Source organism: Malaclemys terrapin, chromosome 2 (assembly GCF_027887155.1).
Source record: "Malaclemys terrapin pileata isolate rMalTer1 chromosome 2, rMalTer1.hap1, whole genome shotgun sequence".
NCBI classification, from domain to species: domain Eukaryota; kingdom Metazoa; phylum Chordata; order Testudines; family Emydidae; genus Malaclemys; species Malaclemys terrapin.
Genome location: NC_071506.1, coordinates 192,846,847 through 192,866,506, shown reverse-complemented (window position 1 = coordinate 192,866,506; position 19,660 = coordinate 192,846,847). Strand labels below are relative to the sequence as shown.

Sequence of the window (19,660 nt, the reverse complement as noted above, 5' to 3'; positions counted from 1 at the left end):
CTTTAATCCCTGAGAATCCTGTAACAGGCCTGTGCCTGCTAGTGATCCACACACGTTGAAGAGAGGTGCTGGATTTATAAAAACTTTCGGCCTCGCAAGCAACAGGAGAGAAACATCAGGCTCAGAGCCCTCCTTATGGAGTCCGCCCTCTGCCTGGCGTCCGAGCCGTCCCGGCATGAGTCTCTAAGCACCTCCGCATCGGTGTAAAGTGCATCACTGTCACCAGGGGCCCACCCAGCACTGCTCTATGTCACTGGTGCCAAAGAAGAGGTCTAAGAAGCATGGCTCCCTGGCGCTGACAAAAAAGGGCAGTCGGCAGTAAGCAAAGAGCCTGCCCCGAACCGCCCGCCTACCCCGGAGCCCCGCAGTCAGACCTCTCTGGTCGGGGCCGTCAGCCTGGTGAAAGGTCCTTCTCTGACTCCTGTGAGAGGGGCTGGACCGACTCCCCTGCCGGCACCAATGCCTTCAAGAGCCTAGGCGTCAAAGGAGCACAGGCCTCCACCCGCGCAACCAGCACTAGCAGTACCACAGGCTTCGGCTGAGGCTACCCAAGAGGGCAAGCCAGCTGATAAGGCTCCTGAGGGAGCGGTGGAGTGTCGCCGATCCCTTGAGACAATGGTGCACTCTCCACCTCCATACTGCCAGTCACCAGGGCCATCATCGAGATCGGCATGGACTTACCGTCGTTTACTGGCTCCGCGGTCGTGGTGGCCATTGTGTTGACGCGGCTTACCGAGAGGGAGGCGCCGGTCCCCCTATTACCAATGCTGATCGCCATCCCAAAGTTCATCGTCCCGGCACCGATCCTGGTCACTGACACTGTGGGAATGATCTCCTTCACACTTCCAATCTCCTCGGCACCAGACCCGCTCGCCACACCGTTGGTACCGGTCCCCTTGGGCGGGGCACTGATCTCTGGTGTCAGTGGTCTCTAGGCAGACCCAGAACTCAACAGCCCCTCCGTGGTCTCCGGAAGGGGGCTCCTCCGGAACCGAGGGCCAGTTCAGCCCGTCACCTCAACCTCAGTGGCAAGATTGGGCATGTGAGCCGGCATTGGTGGCAGCAGGGCAGTGGCCTGCTCAGTGGCAATGTTAGAACACTTGGGGGGTCCCAGTCATGGTGATGCCCCCTTCAGTACATTCGTTGGCCGCCACCACAGAACAGCGGCCACCAGGGCCTGGTACTGGAGGCACACCCGGTGGCTGAGTCTCAAGAGGCTGTGCCTACCCCCCAAGCCATCTGCCACAGCAGAGGAGGAGGAGGAGCCCCCCCCACACTGATAAGTCTTCCTCGTCCTCCCCTGACGAGGCAATCGCGGGCCCTTCTAGTGCCAGCCCGCCTGATGACTTTAAGGACCACTAGGCCTTACTGGTGGGTGTCCGACCACCTGGGTCTACAAGTGGAGAAGATGGCTGAATAGGAGGACACTCTATTCAACGTCCTGTCAGCCTCAACCTCTATCCGTATCTCACTACCAGTGCATGAAGGGATCCTCGAAATTGCCACATCTATTAGGCAGATATCCTTCTCCATCCCTCCCACCTCAAAACAGGCTGAGAAAAAGGACTTTGTCCCAGCCAAAAGTTTTGAATATCTTGACTACCCACCCTCCCCCTGGCTCGCTTGTGGTTTCCACTGCCAATGAGATGGAGAAGCAGGGGCACTCCAGTTCCACCCCAAGAAATAAGGAGGCCAAGCGGCTAGACTTGTTTGGAAGAAAAATGTCACTGCAAGTCTACAGTTTCGGCTGGGTAACTCCCAGGCCCTCCTGGGCCATTATAACGTCAATTTATGGCACACTCTCCATAAATTTAAGGTGTCCCTCCCACAAGATCAGGCCCAGAAATTCGTCACCCTGGTGCAGGGACCTCAGCGGCCCGCTGCCCCTGCGGATGGCATGGGATGCAGTGGACTTGGCGGTCAGGTTGGTGTCCTCTGCGGTGCTGATGAGGCACAGCTCCTGGCTTCAAACTGCTGGACTCTCCCAGGAGATGCAGACCTCCATTCAGGACCTTCCTTTTGGTGGGAACGGGCTGTTTTCCGGTCAAACGGATGTGAGGCTGCATGGGATGAATGACACCGGAGCCAACCTCCATTCACTGGGCATCCACATGCCGCAGTCAGCGCGTAAGCCATTGCGGCTGCCTCCCACTGCCAAGGTCGTGGCTACCTCATTTTGGATCTGTCAGGAGAAGGGATAGGGACACTACGTTTGGTCGTCGCCGCCCTTCTTCCTCCCACTCACCTGCGCAGCATAGCCAGGCTAAACATTCGTCAGGGCAGAAGCACTCGTATTGATGGCGCGATCAAGAGCGACGCCCCAGCCAATTCCCCAGATCCACTGCTGCCTTTTTCCCTACCGCTCGACCTGCTTGCAGATTACTTTGGACCGTTGGGTCCTGGACATAATAGCTGCGGACTGTATCCTGCAAAGTCAAGCTGGAGAGGTCGAGAGTTATCCTTGTGGCCCCTGTGTCGCCCTGTCAATGCTGGTTCAGCATGCTGTTGGACTTGTTGGTAGCTGTCCCTCTTCCACTGCCTCTTCGACCAGATCTGCTGTTGCAGAACCACAGCAACCTGCTGCATCCGAACCTGGCGGTGCTGCACCTGACCGCGTGGCTGTTGCATGGCTGAACGTGGACAAAAAAGTATGTTTGGCCAGTGTTCAGCAAGTTTTGTTCGGCAGCCTCGACTGGGCAACCTACCTGGCAAAATGGAAAAGATTCAAATATTGGGCCTCAGAACATTCGGGCCGCACAGGCTTTGCTGCAGGATATCCTGGACTACTTGCTGCATTTTAAGCTTCAAGAGTTGTCCCTTTCTTCGGTCAAGGTCCACCTGGCGGCTATCTCAATGTTACATCCCCTGGTCCAGGGTAGGTCCCTCTTCGCCCACCCCATGACTGTGGTTCTTGAAAGGGCTGGAGCACCTATACCCGAACGTCCGGGAACCAGTCCCACCTTGGGAACTGAATTTTGTGCTATCTAGGCTCATGAGTCCTCCCTTTGAACCCTTGGCTTCCTGCTCCCTCCTACTCTTCTCCTGGAAGGTTTCTTTCTTGGTCGCTATGATGTCAGACCATTGGGTGTCGGCGTTCAGGGCACTCACTTCGGAACTAGTGGGGGCTACGCACCCTGGACATCAGAAGTGCGCTGGCTGTCTACATAGATAGAATGAAGCTGTTCTGTAAGTCAACGCAGCTGTTCATGGCGGTGGCAGATAGGATGAGAGATCACCCAATGTCCTCTCAGAGAATCTCGTCCTGGATCACAGCCTGCATCTGCTACTGCTGTGAGCTGGCTAAGATTCCCCTGTCAGCAATCACTTGACTAGGGCACAGGCGTCATTGGCAGCCTTCCTGGCACAGGTGCCGATACAAAAGATCTGTTGGGTCGCGACCTGGTTGGTAGTCCACATGTTCGCATCACATTATGCGCTGACCCAGTAAGCTTGAGATGCTGACTTTGGCAGAGCGCTGCTACAATCTGCAAGGTTGTGAACTCTGAGCCCGCCTCCAAGGAGCTTGTGAGTCACCTACAATGGAATCGACATGAGCAAGCACTCGAAGAAGAAAAAATGGTTACTCACCTTTTTGTAACAGTTGTTCTTCTAGATGTGTTGCTCATGTCCATTCCATTACCTGCCCCTCTGTCGGAGTTGTCGGCAAGAAGGAACTGAGAGGGCATAGGGCAGGGGTGAAAGTAACTTAAGGGACTTACTGGTACACAGGGCTGGGGTCCTGAGCAAGGGAGGGGGCTCAACTAGAAGGGGTGGGGCCTTTAAATCGCCGGGCCCTTTAAATCGCCGCCGGAGCCCCATGGTAGGGGTAGTTGCGGCGGCAGCTGGGATCCCGGGGGATCTGGCAGTGATTTAAAGGGCCAGGGGCTCCGGCTGTTGCCAGGAACCCAGGGCCCTTTTAAATTGCCGGCCGGGGGAAGTTGCCCCCTGCCAGTATGGTCAGCTGTGTACCAGGTCTTGCCGGTATGCCGTACTAAACCAGACCAGTTTACTTTCACCTCTGGTGTAGGGCCAGCAGCACCTGATATACCAGTACATGAGCACGGCCCTCAAGGGGGCAACACAGCCAGCCCTATAGATACCGCTAAGACAAAAATCTTCAACGACTGTGCATGTGGGCATGCGCACACCTACGATGGAATGGACATGAACAACACATCTCGGAGAACAACAGTTACAAAAAGGTAAGTAACCATTTTTTCTTGTACTTCTCACACTGTGTTAGCTACAGCAGTGGTTCTCAACCAGGGGTACGCAGAGATATTCCAAGGGGTACATCAGCTCATCTAGATATTTGCCTAGTTTTACAACAGGCTACATTAAAAGCACTAGTGAAGTCAGTACAAACTAAAATTTCATACAGTCAGTGACTAATTTATACTGCTCTATATCCTATACACCAAAATGTAAGTACAATATTCATATCCTAATTGATTTGTTTTATAATTATATGGTAAAAATGAGAAAGTAAACAATTTTTTCAGTGATAGTGTGCTGTGACACTTTTGTATTTTTATGTCTGATTTTTGTAAGCAAGTAGTTTTCAAGTGAGGTGTAAGTTGGGAGTATGTAAGACAAATCAGACTCCTGAAAGGGGTACAGTAGTCTGGAAAAGTTGAAAGCCACTGAGCTATAGTATCTTCATTTTACACATCGAGAAACAGAGCCCCAGGGACTGAGTAATTTGCCTGAGGTCATACACTAGCTAAGTGGCAGAGCTGAGAATAGCACTTGGAACACCCGACTCCCAGTCCCCTGCTCAAACCACTAGAAAGTGTGTCCTTGCCACGAAGGGGGTGACCAGTCCTCCAAGGTGCAGTGCGCCCTCTCTCAGATGGTTTCATAGGAGTCAGTGGGAGCTGAAGGTACTTCAGTGCAATCCCCCAGAGGTCTCAGGAGGAATTGCTAGCAAGGGACTTGATCCTGTGAAGTGCAGAGCGACATCTGTGTGGTCCTGTGTGCCTTTGACACCAGGCTTGTGCAGTTAAATCAGTAACAGGCGTCCAGTGTGTTTTCCAGCAGAAATATGCGCTGCTGCTGTCCAGGTACAGCAAGGCCCAGTTAATATAAAACATATTTAGTATTGTGTATGACACATGCCCCAAAGTCACATTTTGATTGCTTGTAATTCAGCCTTAGTCAAGTGACTTGCTTCCTGAGAAAATAGTGACCTGCCAAGTTTCAAATTCTAAAATGTGGCCATTTTGGAGTTATCTCGCTACATGCAAATGGGAGGAACAAATTTTAAAACTGGGAGAGGCAGAGTATTTTCCACATGTGTCTAATTTAAAAACAGCCCAACTGATTTGGCTGAAATTTTCTTTAAGGAAAAAGGCCACGTGTGAATTTTCAGTCTGAAAGGAATTGTATATTTTAAAGCAACTTACAAGCAACTGGACATAGAAGTTGAGACTGGTTTGCTTTTCTTGAATTTAACTCTATCGACAACAGGGGCTATACTCTAATTCTGACATAAATCATATTGCACCCATGTAGATACTTAGTATAAGCATAAAACTGCGAGTCTGAATATTCTGGAAAAACTAAAGGGCAATGTTGAATATATTATTTGTTATAAATGACAGTGAAATGCCTATTTAAGTAAAGATTATACACTGCTATTCTAAATACTAGAACGATTCAATGTAATTTGATGTTACAAAAAACCCTAAAGAATTAGTAGTAAAATTGCTGCTGAGAAGCCTATATGCATGCAATTTAGTTAGTTTGGAGCCCTATCCAATTATGCCATGTTTGGGATGATGATAATATATAGCGTTTTTCATCAGTAGATCTTAAAGCACTTTAAAACGAGGCGAGTACCTTTGTTCCCATTTTAGAGACCAGGTGATGAACTGAGAGATGAAGTGACTTGCCAAATGTCACCCAGCGGACCAATGGCAGAGGCAAGATTAGAACTCAGGCCTTGAGTCCCAGTCTAGTCCTTCATCCACGAGGCAACACTGCCCCTCTGATTATAACTGCTGGATGATCCAGTCTTCATTCTTGTTCTCTCCTCTTTCCTATAAAACACATAGCTATGATTTCAGCTTGGGAATATGTATTTGGAACAGATGAACTGTTAAGGATCAAAATTTCTGCTCCCTCCATGCAACCTCCCACCTTAGAGGAGGACTGGCACACAGCGGGCAGTACGCAATATCCATGAAGGAGTGCAGCATTGGGTATGCTCCGCCGGAAGCAGTGTGTCTATATCACCTCAGCACATGCCTGTGCCGAAGAGACACAACTGAGCCCTTACATAAACCTTAACTTCTCCTGCTGCTTTTACAGGGATTAGAAAAAGGACAGACATGGTCCCCGTCCTGAAGAGTTTGGAATCTGAATGAAACAAAGAGAATAGGAGCATGAGCAAAGGAAAGTCCATGGGGAATAAAACACCCACCCTCCCCCATGCTTCTAAAGGTGATCCCTGAAGGTTTGGAATTGAGGTTCATTGACCGACCGGTAGTTTGGTTGCTGCCCATTCTGTCCTGTTCCTGTGGTAGAGGACTTCATTCTGCTGGACTGACAACCTCGCATGTTTCACTAGCATTACATTAACTCCTCTCCCTCCCCAGCCCCCAGAAGTAGGGCTGACAGACCTCTCCAGAAAGTCTGATCTATAAGGGTAACTATCCCTAAATGAATTAGGAGGAAAGTAGCTCTTTAACAGTTTTTAAAGCATCCTACACAAAACAATGTGAATGGAAAGCCGGCTCCACAGGGTTAATCAAACGATACTTGGAATAGAGGCATGGACTTTGACTGCAAGTGGGAATACAAGCTGGCAAAAAAAAGATAGAACCAAAATGTGAAGCCCAGCTACTTGTGAATATATACAGAAAGAGAGAACGAGAAAGGATAAGAGAAGAGTGGTGAATGGGATCCTTTATGGGGGTGAAGAAATGCTAGGAAATTCTGCTTCCCTGCTGTCTCCATCTAATTCTAAGCAAAGTAAGTGAATATGAATGGAGTGCTTTTAGAGATCATCACATGTGTTAACCAATTACATAACTTGAACCACTGTGGTTCTGCTACATCTGTTATCTATAGAAGCTTGATCGCATGTGAGAGGACTGAGGTGACATCTTAAGATATCTAAGGCAGGATTCTGTAAAAAAGCAATGACCTAGTAGTACCCACATGCAGTGTATATAATTACAGCAAAATATTACAATGTCTCGTGTGTCTTCCATTGCTAGCAAGTCTAATAAGTAAAAATAATTACATACTTATGAAACCTGTTTTGTAGAAGCCAGTATCAGGGCTGGCCTCGTGCCTTGCTGCGATATGCATGACTTAAATTACACAATATAATTTATGTTTGCAGAGGGTGCTTTCAATCCAATATCTCAAATGCTCTGTAGAGAGAGTTTGTCATAAGCTAATGAGAAGAAAGAGACTTTAAATTCAGATTTTAAAAATGGTGCTTCTGGGGGCAAGGCTGGATAAACCACTGAGCATTGATTACCCTTGAATATATGGGGTATTCACATTTTTTTAGCTATTAGCTAAGTAGTCACAGGATTGCAGCACTCTCAGCCAGTACAACCTCTTTCTTTTTACTGAACTTACAGTCCTCATTTGTCCAGTTACAGGAATGTTGTAGTTAAAAATGGAAAAGACCTTTGAAAAGAGAATGAAGTACGTCACCTTGCAAGGGCAGAGCTATAGATCATCTTTGGCCTACATTTCCTAAGTTGGCTGCCTTTTAATAGCACCAGCAAAATGTATGCACTCAATATTGTGCATGGAAAACACACCCTTGTGCCAGTCAGAGAACATTTGTACATGCAAGTTGCAACCAGGTAATTGTGCAAATAAGGGCTTCTTTGGGCATTACAGTTACCTGGTGTTGCATGTAGAAAATGTCCATTTTCATATACAAATATGAGTCTTGTGCTCACAATGGATGTGCCCACAATTTTTGTGGCTGCAGTTTAATAAAAAATGTGGTTCATAAGATGCCAGACCTTAAGCAAAAGTATACTAGACAATTAGTACAGAACAGTCTATCTTATAGTACATGAGAGAGCTGTTATTTTAGGGAAGAAAAATAAGTAGTATGAACATACAGCATAAGATATCAGAATTATTTTACCTAGTCTGTCCCAGGATATAGGAGATAGTTATCAGAATATTAACATTGTTTTAAAAAAATCAATAGGAACAGCTAAGAAAGTGGTTCGTGACTTGCAATATGTTCTCTTTTTAACTTTCTTTTTATTCATGTTCTTAATTTTGGTAGTTGTGGGAATAATTTGAGCCAATGTAGAACTTCTGTTTCACTCTCTACAGGACTAAACTTGATGGATGATTATTATATCTGTTCCTTTTGGTGCAATTTTGTAGTGTAATAACATAGGCTGCTGATGAGGATAAGTATGGCAGTCTGCAGGGGAGCATTTAGCTGTACAATGGAATCATTTTTCTTTTTCATCTTTGACGCTTTCAAAATAGTGTCAATCTAGCCCCTAAGCGTATGTATTCAAAATTTCATGCTCAAATTCTGGAGTGCTCCAAAATTCTGATTTATCCATGCAAATAAGAAAACTAGATTATCTGGCTACTTGATTTGCATACAAAACTGCAGTTTCCTTGTTCAAGTCTAAATGTTTTTAGGAGCTCATTCTTTACCCCGGCAAATTCAGAGGTTCCTTTTGAAAACGTGTCCTGTTTACATATAAAATACATATAAAATAGCACCTTCTAAAAATAGCATGTGGGTATAATGTGGAGTGATGTACGGAAAGGAATGTACTTTTAAGTATCTTTGTAATCAATGTATAAAATATTTAATTCACTCTATTATTTATATGGCTTCTAAAGGCTCCCTCTTGTGGCTGATTTAACTTGTGAAAATGTCTTCAGTTTCTCAAGGTAGCCTAATAGATAAAGGAGTGATGTACCAGAATGAACAAACTGACTTGTAGCATTGAATTGCAATCTAACTAGACTTCTACCAAGACGTAAGATCTGATAGCTCACCTATACACTTAAAGCTTTATGTAGGCCAACAATGTGAAAACTGTATGGGATTCTAAAATTGAGAGGGATTTGAATAACCCTTATTGTTAGTTTTCTTTGTCCCTTCCTTTTCCCCTTCCTTCCCCGCTCTCCCCCCTTCTCTTTGGCAATTGCCAGTGTTAGTAGTTTTATGAAAGTTAATGAAGACAAAGATTGTCCATCACTGCTTCTAGGTGTCCTGGGGTAGTGGTGGACTTAGAAACCTAGTCTTTGAAACAAGATACGCGAGCTTTATTCTGTGTATACACGTTCCCTTAATGACAACACTGACATATAAAACTTCTCCTGACCCATTTCACCTTAACTCTGAACCATAACATAAAACAAACTCATTCCTCTACAAATAATTTATATTGCAGTAGTGAGAATGTTTTCACAGAAAACAATTTTAAATTTGGTTTTTTTTAAATGAATAAAGTCAAATTTCTGACTAGCTGCAATCTATTCAAGTACCTTGTCTACTATGTCAAGTGTATGGGCCAGGTCCTCAACTGGAGTAAGTTGACATTGTTCTGTTGACTTCAATAGAACTACATTGATTTACACCAGTGGAGAATCTGGCCCTTTGTTAGTATGTTTAAGGGGACACTGCAGCTCTTGGCAGTAAAGTGTTTTGTTTTCTTTTGCGTGATTCTCGAAGTAAACCAGTCTGTCACAGAGCTGGGATCCTATGACCTTAAGTGCACCAGAAGACAACAGTTGACTTATCTGATAGATAATATTTAAGGCCTTTATTTCTTAGTGGATCACATATATGTATGAATAATCTCACTGATATCAATGTGATTACTTGTGCTTATTCTGTGTATATATGTGATCAGGGCTCACGATTAGTTTAACTGCAAGACTACAGAAAAAATGTTTTCTCTGTTTCTTCAGTTTCTTTATTTTGTGCATTTTAATGTACTAATTGAATAGTTTATCTGAATATGAAAATGTTGCTGTAGTCAGTTTTCCCTGATGATTGTGTGGGATTTTCTACAACAAAAGGGAAGACAAACATTTTAAAAATAATATCTGGGCTCTTGTATAGGGCTTTTCAGTAAATTTCACAGTGCTTTATAATGAAGCTCCATATCAGTTGGGGATACTGAGGCATAGAGAGGCAAAGTAACTTGTCCAAAGTCACCCCAACAGGCCAGTGGCAGAGACAGGAATAGAACACTGGTGTCCTGAATCCCAGTCCAGTGATCTATCCTGTAGGCCACATTGTCTCCCTAAAAAGGAAATCTGGGGTAAAACCCCCAAAATTGGCAGAGGCACTCAGGTGCAGTTGTACTATCTGAAACTGTTTTTAACACATAATATTTTAAAATGACCATTATTATTTTTATTTGTATTACAGTAGTGGCCGGTGGGCCCAACTGAGGTGGGCCCAACTGGGGCCAGGCCCCAACCTTGTATTAAGCAAAATAGAGACGGGAGAGTCCCTGCCACAAGGAGCTTGTAATCTAAATAGGCAACACAGATGAGAGGTGGAAGGGGAAACAGGGACACGGGGTGGGGTGTGTGGAAAGGGCTTGCCTTTCATTTTTCAGCGGGTCAGTTGCAGAACTTTGGACAGCTCCTAGGCCAGTGACCTATTTCTAGAGCTCTGCGTGGATACAAAATGTGTATCTGCATCTGATCCACAAATGTAGTCAGCAGATATCTGCAGATTTGAAGGGCTTTTCCTATCTCATTGGTTCCCAAGCCTTTTACTAAAGTGACCACCAACTGCATTTTGTCTTTTTTTGTGGCCCACCCAGGGTCCAAATTGGGGCGGGGGGGGGGGACGTGTTCTAGGCCAGTGTCCTTCGCCACTGCCGCCTCCTCTTTGCCATGCCGAGGGTGCATTGACAATCTGCAGTAGTACCCTTTGACTGAGCACTATACCCCTCGTACAGTGCAGAAGGGAGTCCAGGGGCAAGGGGTTAGAGAGTGAGCCTGCCCCACAATCAACCCATAATGGCAGCTCCTGTTGGTTGGGGTTGGTCTGGCTCCCCATTCTGGGCATTATGGCTTGGCGAATGGGGTCACAATGCTAATCACTCAGGTTTGACCTGGCCACCCCTCCATCAGGGCAACCGGGCCAAATCTGAGTGAGTGCCAGGTTGCAACATCCAGAGCAGATAGCTGGGCCCAGCCCCAAAGGATAGGAGCCACCACTGTGAGGTGAGTGCAGGGTGAACTTGCTCTTTAATCCTGCCCCTACCCCCTGCTGGGTCCCCCGCTCCACACTAGGCCTATAACCCATCTAGAACTTTCCTGCCACCCACTGGTGGAACGGGACCCACCGTTTGGGAAACACTGTCCTATCCACTAGTCCTCTCATGATTTTGACGAGATGCTAAGGTGACAGTTTTCCTTTGTATAACATTGTCCAAAAAATGTGTATGCAGATGCATAGTGCTTCAGTTTCTTGAGGAAAGTAGGAAGGCTATTTGTTTGAAAGTTGCATTAACAATAAGTGGGAAACAGGAGGTACTTAATTGGAGTCTAAATGATTACATGTTCAATTACATGAACATGGATGTCTTATACATGTAGATCACAGAAACTTAAACTCCAGTAGCCTTATTGCTCAGTAGAGAGGAGACATGTGCCACGTACATGGATCTAGCAGAGGGTATCAGTCCAAGCTGGATTTTACAGTAACATATTTAGAATTTATTCTTCTTGAGTTTTGTGGTTCAGGCATGAGTCGTACAAACTTAGCAGTTTCCTTATAGTCACAGGAATGGCTGGAGCCCCTGAAAGTTTCTGAATCATAACTGTAAATCCTATGACATCAGACTCCCCATGGTATCTGTGAGTTTGGCCAGGAGAAAGAGATTCTACAAGTAGATCCTCTTATGAGTCTCTTCTTCCCTTCCCTCAGCCACATGTCTTGTTCATGTCTGTTTCTGCCACAATGTTAATAGGAGTTCTGTGTGTCTATTGAAGGGACACTGACATGTATGGGTGAAATTTATGCAAACCTGTCCTCCGCCACCCCCACACACACTTTGTGTTGGGCAGTAAGTGGGTTGGACTCATCCTCTGACAACCGATGAGAAGGCTGCGGAGCTTCAGCACAACTCTGTGTCTGCTGCTTCAGCATATGGGCTGGAATAGCAGCTGCAGCCCCTTGTGGTACTTGCAAGGGTGTTAGGGCCTGCTCCATGTAACCTTCCAGCACTCTGTGGGCCACCTGTTTAGGAACTGATGGATTCTGGTAGCTCACTCCACTGCTGAGCCTCCTCAAGGAAGAGTGTCTTATTTCGGGCTCTCTCACACCTTGTTCTCTGGTTTATCTGAGTTGTCCCAGAGGAACTCAGCTGTCTCAGTGTATTGTGGATGAAGATGCATTCATTGATGGAGCCGGGTCCTGCCTGTTGTTTAGCTTTGAAAATCAGGATGTGAACAGAGAGCCCGTGGAGGAATCAAAACACAAGGGTAATGTGCCCACAGTGGCCAATCCTGTTAGAGAGGTGGGCTACTGCATTCTGTAGGATCTGGAGGCTCTCCATGGCTACCATCTTCAGTGCTAGACAGTAAATTTCATTTGCCTACACTGGAAGTGACAAATACGTGAAACTCTGGAGCTTGGTCCTTTTTCAGTTTGAGAGGTGAAAGATAGCATTTCTTGTCACTGTCTCTACCTGCCTGTTACTCCTTGGTCCAGCCACAGCCAGAGACCTCACACCACTTTGACAAATGGTGGAGCGTGTCTTTGGTGGAATTAGCATCTCAGCTAATTCTTTAAAGCATTTCCCCTTTGGACTGGCATTGCTTTAGTCCTGCTTGGGTTTAGTTTGATCAATCTGGCCTTCAGGCAAGTACTGGTCTCTGCGATATCATTGGCTGATTCTGAAGAGAAGCACAATTGGTGTATTGCTGGCACCATAGCTGGTGGTGTCTTGCCATCTCTCAAATGCTTGGGATGCTTATCTACATTGAACCCTAACTAGAAAGTGTTTGAAGTTGATCCATCACAACATCTCCCCACACACAAATGCAAAATGTGTTTGCAAAAATGGATATAGGTCTTCCAGATTTAGGAGAAGTCTCATATATGTTTGTTGTTGTTGACCCAAACTGGCTCTGCTTCCATATTATGTGAATGCAGGAAGTGTGTATAAATCAGTTATAAGCAGCCTCTTAATTAAAGGATGCTGTTGGGAAGCTATTGTAAGCAGGGTTGTTTGTCTTCCAGCCAGAATTTATATAAGGCATTTTATAATGCAAAGTACTTCATGGAATCTTAAAATTACATTATAAAACTAGCTGAAAAGAGAGATTTTTTTTTGTTAAAATACAAGTAGATCTATTTGTTAATTTCCTTCTCCTTTCACCCTAGTCAAGGCCTAATTCTTCCCTTGGATGGCTGTGTGGGCCCTGATTAACTTCCACATAAGAACTGGGGGTATATCCAAGAGCAGAATTTGGCCCTCTAACTATAAACTTTAGAATCCAGCCACCTAGTGCAAGGCTTCTGCTATGCAATCTTATAAAGGGTGGAACATTCATTTAGTCAGCTTGTCAGATTAGGGCAGCCTCTCTCATTGCTTTTATATTCGTTTTTGAACATTTTGATTGGGCAACAAAATGGCAAATGAAATTTCATGTGGATAAATGTAAAGTAATGCACATTGGGAAAAAAATAACCCCAACTATACATACAATATGATGGGGGCTAATTTAGCTACAACAAATCAGGAAAAAAGATCTTGGAGTCATTGTGGATAGTTCTCTGAAGACGTCCACGCAGTGTGCAGAGGCGGTCAAAAAAGCAAACAGGATGTTAGGAATCATTAAAAAGGGGATAGAGAATAAGAAGGAGAATATATTATTGCACTTATATAAATCGGTGGTACGCCCACATCTTGAATACTGTGTACAGATGTGGTCTCCTCATCTCAAAAAAGATATACTGGCACTAGAAAAGGTTCAGAGAAGGGCAACTAAAATGATTAGGGGTTTGGAACGGGTCCCATATGAGGAGAGATTAAAGAAGCTAGGACTTTTCAGCTTGGAAAAGAGGAGACGGGGGGGGGGATATGATAGAGGTATATAAAATCATGAGTGATGTGGAGAAAGTAGATAAGGAAAAGTTATTTACTTATTCCCATAATACAAGAACTAGGGGCCATCAAATGAAATTAATGGGCAGCAGGATTAAAACAAATACAAGGAAGTTCTTCTTCACACAGTGCACAGTCAACTTGTGGAACTCTTTGCCTGAGGAGGTTGTGAAGGCTAGGACTATAACAGAGTTTAAAAGAGAACTGGATAAATTCATGGAGGTTAAGTCCATTAATGGCTATTAGCCAGGATTGGTAAGGAATGGTGTCCCTAGCCTCTGTTTGTCAGAGGGTGGAGATGGATGGCAGGAGAGAGATCACCTGATCGTTACCTGGTAGGTTCACTCCCTCAGCGGCACCTGGCATTGGCCACTGTCGGTAGACAGGATACTGGGCTAGATGGACGTTTGGTCTGACCCAATACGGCCGTTCTTATGTTCCCCATATGTCTGGACACAGTGATAGTGGAATGGACCCTCAGTCTGTATTGAGAATCTAGACTGTCTCAGTAGAGAATTGAGGGTATAAGTGTGGAAAGAGGGGTTCCAGAGATACGTATTTTTAAGATTGTTTCCCACCCTTAAGATCTGCCTAAAATATTAATATTGGAAACAGCTGATGTTTATAATGAGTCATACTTCTTATTACAAGCATTTAGGCACCTATTACCATAGTATTACATGGCTTAAGATGAGACACTGAAAATCTTAATACAGACTGTGCTGCCTGCAATTTTGCCAGTCAGTTAGAAGACTAGGGTTTAATCAGTTTGGAAGGCCTGGGCAAAGAGGTGTATCTATACACTTTAAACTATTCGCATGTATGTTGTGTAAATGGTCATTAATAGTCAGGAAGGAATAATTTGCTCTGTTTCAAAGGCCATTGTTAGTGTACGATCTACTGACAAACCCGTGCAAGAGCAGTAGTGTGGGCTCCAAAGTGTCAAAGCACTCCTACCATAACCCATGTGCTTTCCTGTAAGCTGTCATAGAATTTAAGTTTCATGACCTATGAACAGAGTAGATAAAAACATAAATACTCTTGCTGGAAGGTTGTAATGTAATACTACTTTATTTTTGAGAATTCAGAATGATAATACACAAGGACCACAAAACAAAGAATAAAAAACAGCTGCGCACGTACACACAAACCCCCTTAGGGAAACCATACAAGGGTGTTTCAACAACTGAAAGTTGAAAACCCTTTCAGTGGTGTGGAGAGAAGTTCTGCATGACTTTTATTTTGTGTTCCGTTAACATATTAAATGTACGTTGTGGGGGTGGGGCAGGTGTAAATTTGTTTCCTGATTATCTCTTGCTTCCAGAAGTGTTTAGGGCACGGCAAAGGTGGAGCAAGAAACAGATTCTTCACATTGCATGTTACTGTTCAAACACATTTTTTGGCGTCCTCTTTCATTCTGCTTTTTATGTAAGTTTAATCTTCCGTCTAGTTAAGATTGCTGTGAGCTCTGTACCCCTTACTCAGCAAAGTTATTGAGTACATGCCTAACTTGACGCACATGAATAGTTCCCTATGGGGCTACTCAGTGAACTTCATTGAGATATTCCTGCTTAATTACCTTGCTGAATTGAGGCCTATAAGCAGGTCTGCTCTTTTTAAAAATCAAAACAAAAAACTACAAAATGCTGTATGACACTCCTAAGTAGTAATAAAAAATGACTACTAGTCAGTTCTGCTTCTGCTTTATCTGCTCCAATTAGATTAGAAGCAGCATTTTTACTACAACTATTGCTTAATGTTCCATTGTTTCACTGGATTCCTACAATTTACTACAGAGAGAACTGCATTTGATCCCTTTCTGAGGGGAAACTGTAAATGCTGTATTGGATCAGTCTGACTGCCAAGTTCCTAAGAGAAACACAGAGGATTCAGGAATAAATTGAAGTGAGTCATTCTCTTACAGGCACCAGCTGGAAAAGGGTAAATTCTGACACTCAAAAGTTCTGGGCCTGATCTCAGTGATACAAAGTCCACTTAGTAAAGGCGCCTTAAGATAGGTGTAAATGTCCTTCATACTCAGTTTAAGGCCTCTTTATGCTGCCAGAGCAGTGTAAGATGGCCATAATGTGAATGAGAATCAGATCCTCTGTCTTTAAATGGTAAAATGGAAACAAAAATATGTACATCAGCACTGAAGCTTGAGAGGGTTACTGATTTAATATCAGGCAGGCCCACGTATGAAAGCCATATAATGGGAAATTTGGTCAGAGTGGAAAAATAGTGAGTATTTTGTGGGAAATAGCTGGGCATCCGAGAGACCTACTGTCAAGTGCACAAAAAGCTAGCGAGCACCACTAGTCAGATTTTTAAGCTAAATGATCATGTGATAGGTAACCTTATGTGGGAGGTATGCTAATCTGTGACGCTGAAGAAGTGTGAAAGTGATGTGGTAATCATTTAAAATAGCACATTAAGTAAGATGAAAATGGAAGAATCTCGGGGGGGGGGGGAGGGCACAAATCCATGTTACAATTGGTCCAGTTTACATTAATTGCACAATCTTGATTTTTTTGGTCCTGAATTATTCATTTCTACATTAGGAACAAGTAACTAAAAGCAACATTTGAAAACTGCAGGAAGGAGGTGTAAGACATTTAAATGCCTGACTGTTGCTGAAGGTTCTAAGTACGTACGGGCAAAATGCACCTGCTGCACTCCTGAACTTTCTAATGATTCAGTGAGGAGGCTTTATGGCTGGAGAAATGAACTTGGGGCAAAGAATTAAGAACATCTGCATTTTAATCCTATCTTTGCATTGGCTTTATCTGTGATCTTGGGGAAGTCACTTGAAATGGAGAAGAAAACTCACTCACTTTTAAGGTGTTTTGTAAGAATTAGTATTTGCACAGCATTTTGAAGATGTAAAGTGCAACAAGACTGCTAAGTATTACTATTACATCCAAGTAGAACGCATATGTTGTGCTACTAAATTCTCAGGCATGTTCAAGTAGAACATGACTTTTCTGCTGCTGAATATCCCTGGTAGCTCCAGCTAGAACAGTGGCTCTCATCCTTTCCAGACTACTATACCCCTTTCAGGAGGCTGATTTGTCTTCTGTACCCCCAATTTTCACCTCACTTAAAAACTACTTGCTTACAAAATCAGACATAAAAATACAAAAAAGTGTCACAGCACACTATTACTAAAAAATTGCTTACTTTTTCGTTTTTACTATATAATTATAAAATGAATCAATTGGGATATAAATATTGTACTTACATTTCAGTGTATAGTATGTAAAGCAATATAAACAAGTTGTCATCTGTATGAAATTTTAGATTGTACTGACTTCTCTAGTGCTTTTTATGTAGCCTGTTGTAAAACTAGACAAATATCTAGATGAGTTGATGTACCCCTGGAAGATCTCTGTGTACCCCCAGGGGTACACATACCGCTGGTTGAGAACCACTGAGCTAGAATATGCCTGTTATGCTACTCAGTTTTCCATGTATATTCCAGTTCTATGCACCTATTTGCTGCTGAATAAATCAAGCATTTCCCAGTGGGGGTGTCAGTGGACATCATGAGCACAGTAAGTGCCTAGAAAGAACAGCAGAAGAATTGATGGGTAACAGTAGCTCTGCATAGAATAATACAGCCCCCAGCAATTTATCTCAATGAGAGAATTGGATTGTTGTCGATGAAGAACTAACTGAAGATACCGCTACCAGTGAATAAAAAGATTTGTTTTCCTCCTTTCACTTCCCACCATCCCATGTGGTCCCTTCTACCAATTACGGGAGTAATTTTTAACTCGCTGCAATCCTGCAAGACATCACATTCCATTTTGTAGCCACCATTCTTCTAGTTCAGACAGGACTTCTTTTGCAGGTTGTCAGCGGTGACTGTTAATAGGCCAGAGAGGTTACTGCTGAACAATGCAAAGTGCTCCTTCCTCACAGGTTGCATAGTTCTTTAGTCCAGTTAGTCCTTCTTAATAGACTTTGTCTTTGAACAGGTCACTTAGCAGGGGAAATGAATTTTTGATGCTGTTAGAAGTATCGTCATGTGGTTTATTCTACTTTTTCCCAGTATGGTAGAAGCCAAGGTATGGTAGAATCAGCAATATCACAGTAATCCTTTAACATCAGGCAAGGCTCTTGTTACAATAAAAACTAATAAACAAAAAAACTAGAGCAGGTACCAAGGTGGGTTGATTTAATCAAAGCGATTTTAAATTACTGATTTTAATCACACTTTAAATCAGCAAGTAGGAAACCAAAGGCATGACTGCCTACCTTGACTTTTACTTTAAATCAGCTGGATCTGTCCTCAGTGGCTATGACTCCAGCATCTCTATATTGGTTTTTGGAACCTGTGGTAGATGTTTACTCTTCAGATTATGTTATGAGATGGTTTCCAAAAGTGTTGATAACCTGCAAAAAGGAATGTTAAGATTCTTGTGTAATCAATTTGTGTCTAGGTGCTAAATATTGCTAAACTTGAGATAAAATGGCGGGAGTTGGCAACATTGGTTAGTAGGCACTTATATTTATGGATTACATTGCAATTGGTGTTTACATCATCAGATATTTGGGGCATTGAAGACATTGTATTCCTGCATTCAAACTGTAGAAATAAGGACAAGTAAAGTTATGATCTTACATAGGAGCCTACTTCTGTGTTGTGAAAAATGTCTCAAGAACAAGTATGTATGATTTCTTCCCACTAAGGGGGAATACTCACTCTGAGAAAGGGCATTCAGGTCATGTTTCCACTATTTTTGCTACTAATGACTATTCACATATGGGTAGATTCAGGTTCTCAGTTTAAACAAATAACTCAGAGCATTGATATTTTTGTTCAACCCTATGTTGGACACATCTGGTCCCATGGCAGGTAAATGCCCAAATATCATGAGATTTATTAATTGGTAATTTCATCTGAGAATTTGAATTGACTCATTAATCAAATACAGATCTCATCAGATCAGACTACAGTATTTCTTCTTTACTGCTTGACGAATACAGTGGACTAAGCAGACTGGATTAATTTAAATCACTGTCAATCATGATTTAAATCAGAAGGCAGGAAACTTTCATTTAAATTATCAATTTTAACAGTGTGTTGCATCTGAACTTTTAAAATTATTTTCCTAAAGAGAGGTTGATTCTCATTGATTGGTATCCATTAAAACATGTTGATTTGTAACTAAATATAGCCTTTACACTAAATTTGGTGTTCTTTTTGCCAACCAGGAGGACACATTATGTCTATGCACATTCGTTTAAGACTTTCTTAAGATAGCTTAACTTACATGTTAGAAAATGGTGAATGATGCATTTTTTATTTACTAGATAATTAATTTTTTATTTGTGATTTGCATCAAGCTCTAGTTGGATAGAAATTCAAATTCCATTATACATATATAAAAAAATGTACATTCCATGTACAAAAAATCAATTTTAAGGGTTTTTTTTTTGTTTGTTTTGGGGGGTTAAATAAAACTACCTTAAAAGTGCTGGATACATAAGGAAAAAAGTTTATCAAAACACGTTATTTACTTAAAACTAAATGATTTATTGAATAAAGGAAATGTTAAGTG

The 19,660-nt window shown here is 43.3% G+C and overlaps 1 protein-coding gene across 2 annotated transcripts in view; it reads left to right on the top strand.

The window, feature by feature from the left end:
- Nucleotides 1–19,660, top strand: part of BLVRA (biliverdin reductase A) — a 47,868-nt gene that overhangs the window by 9,088 nt on the left and 19,120 nt on the right. The window lies entirely within an intron of this gene.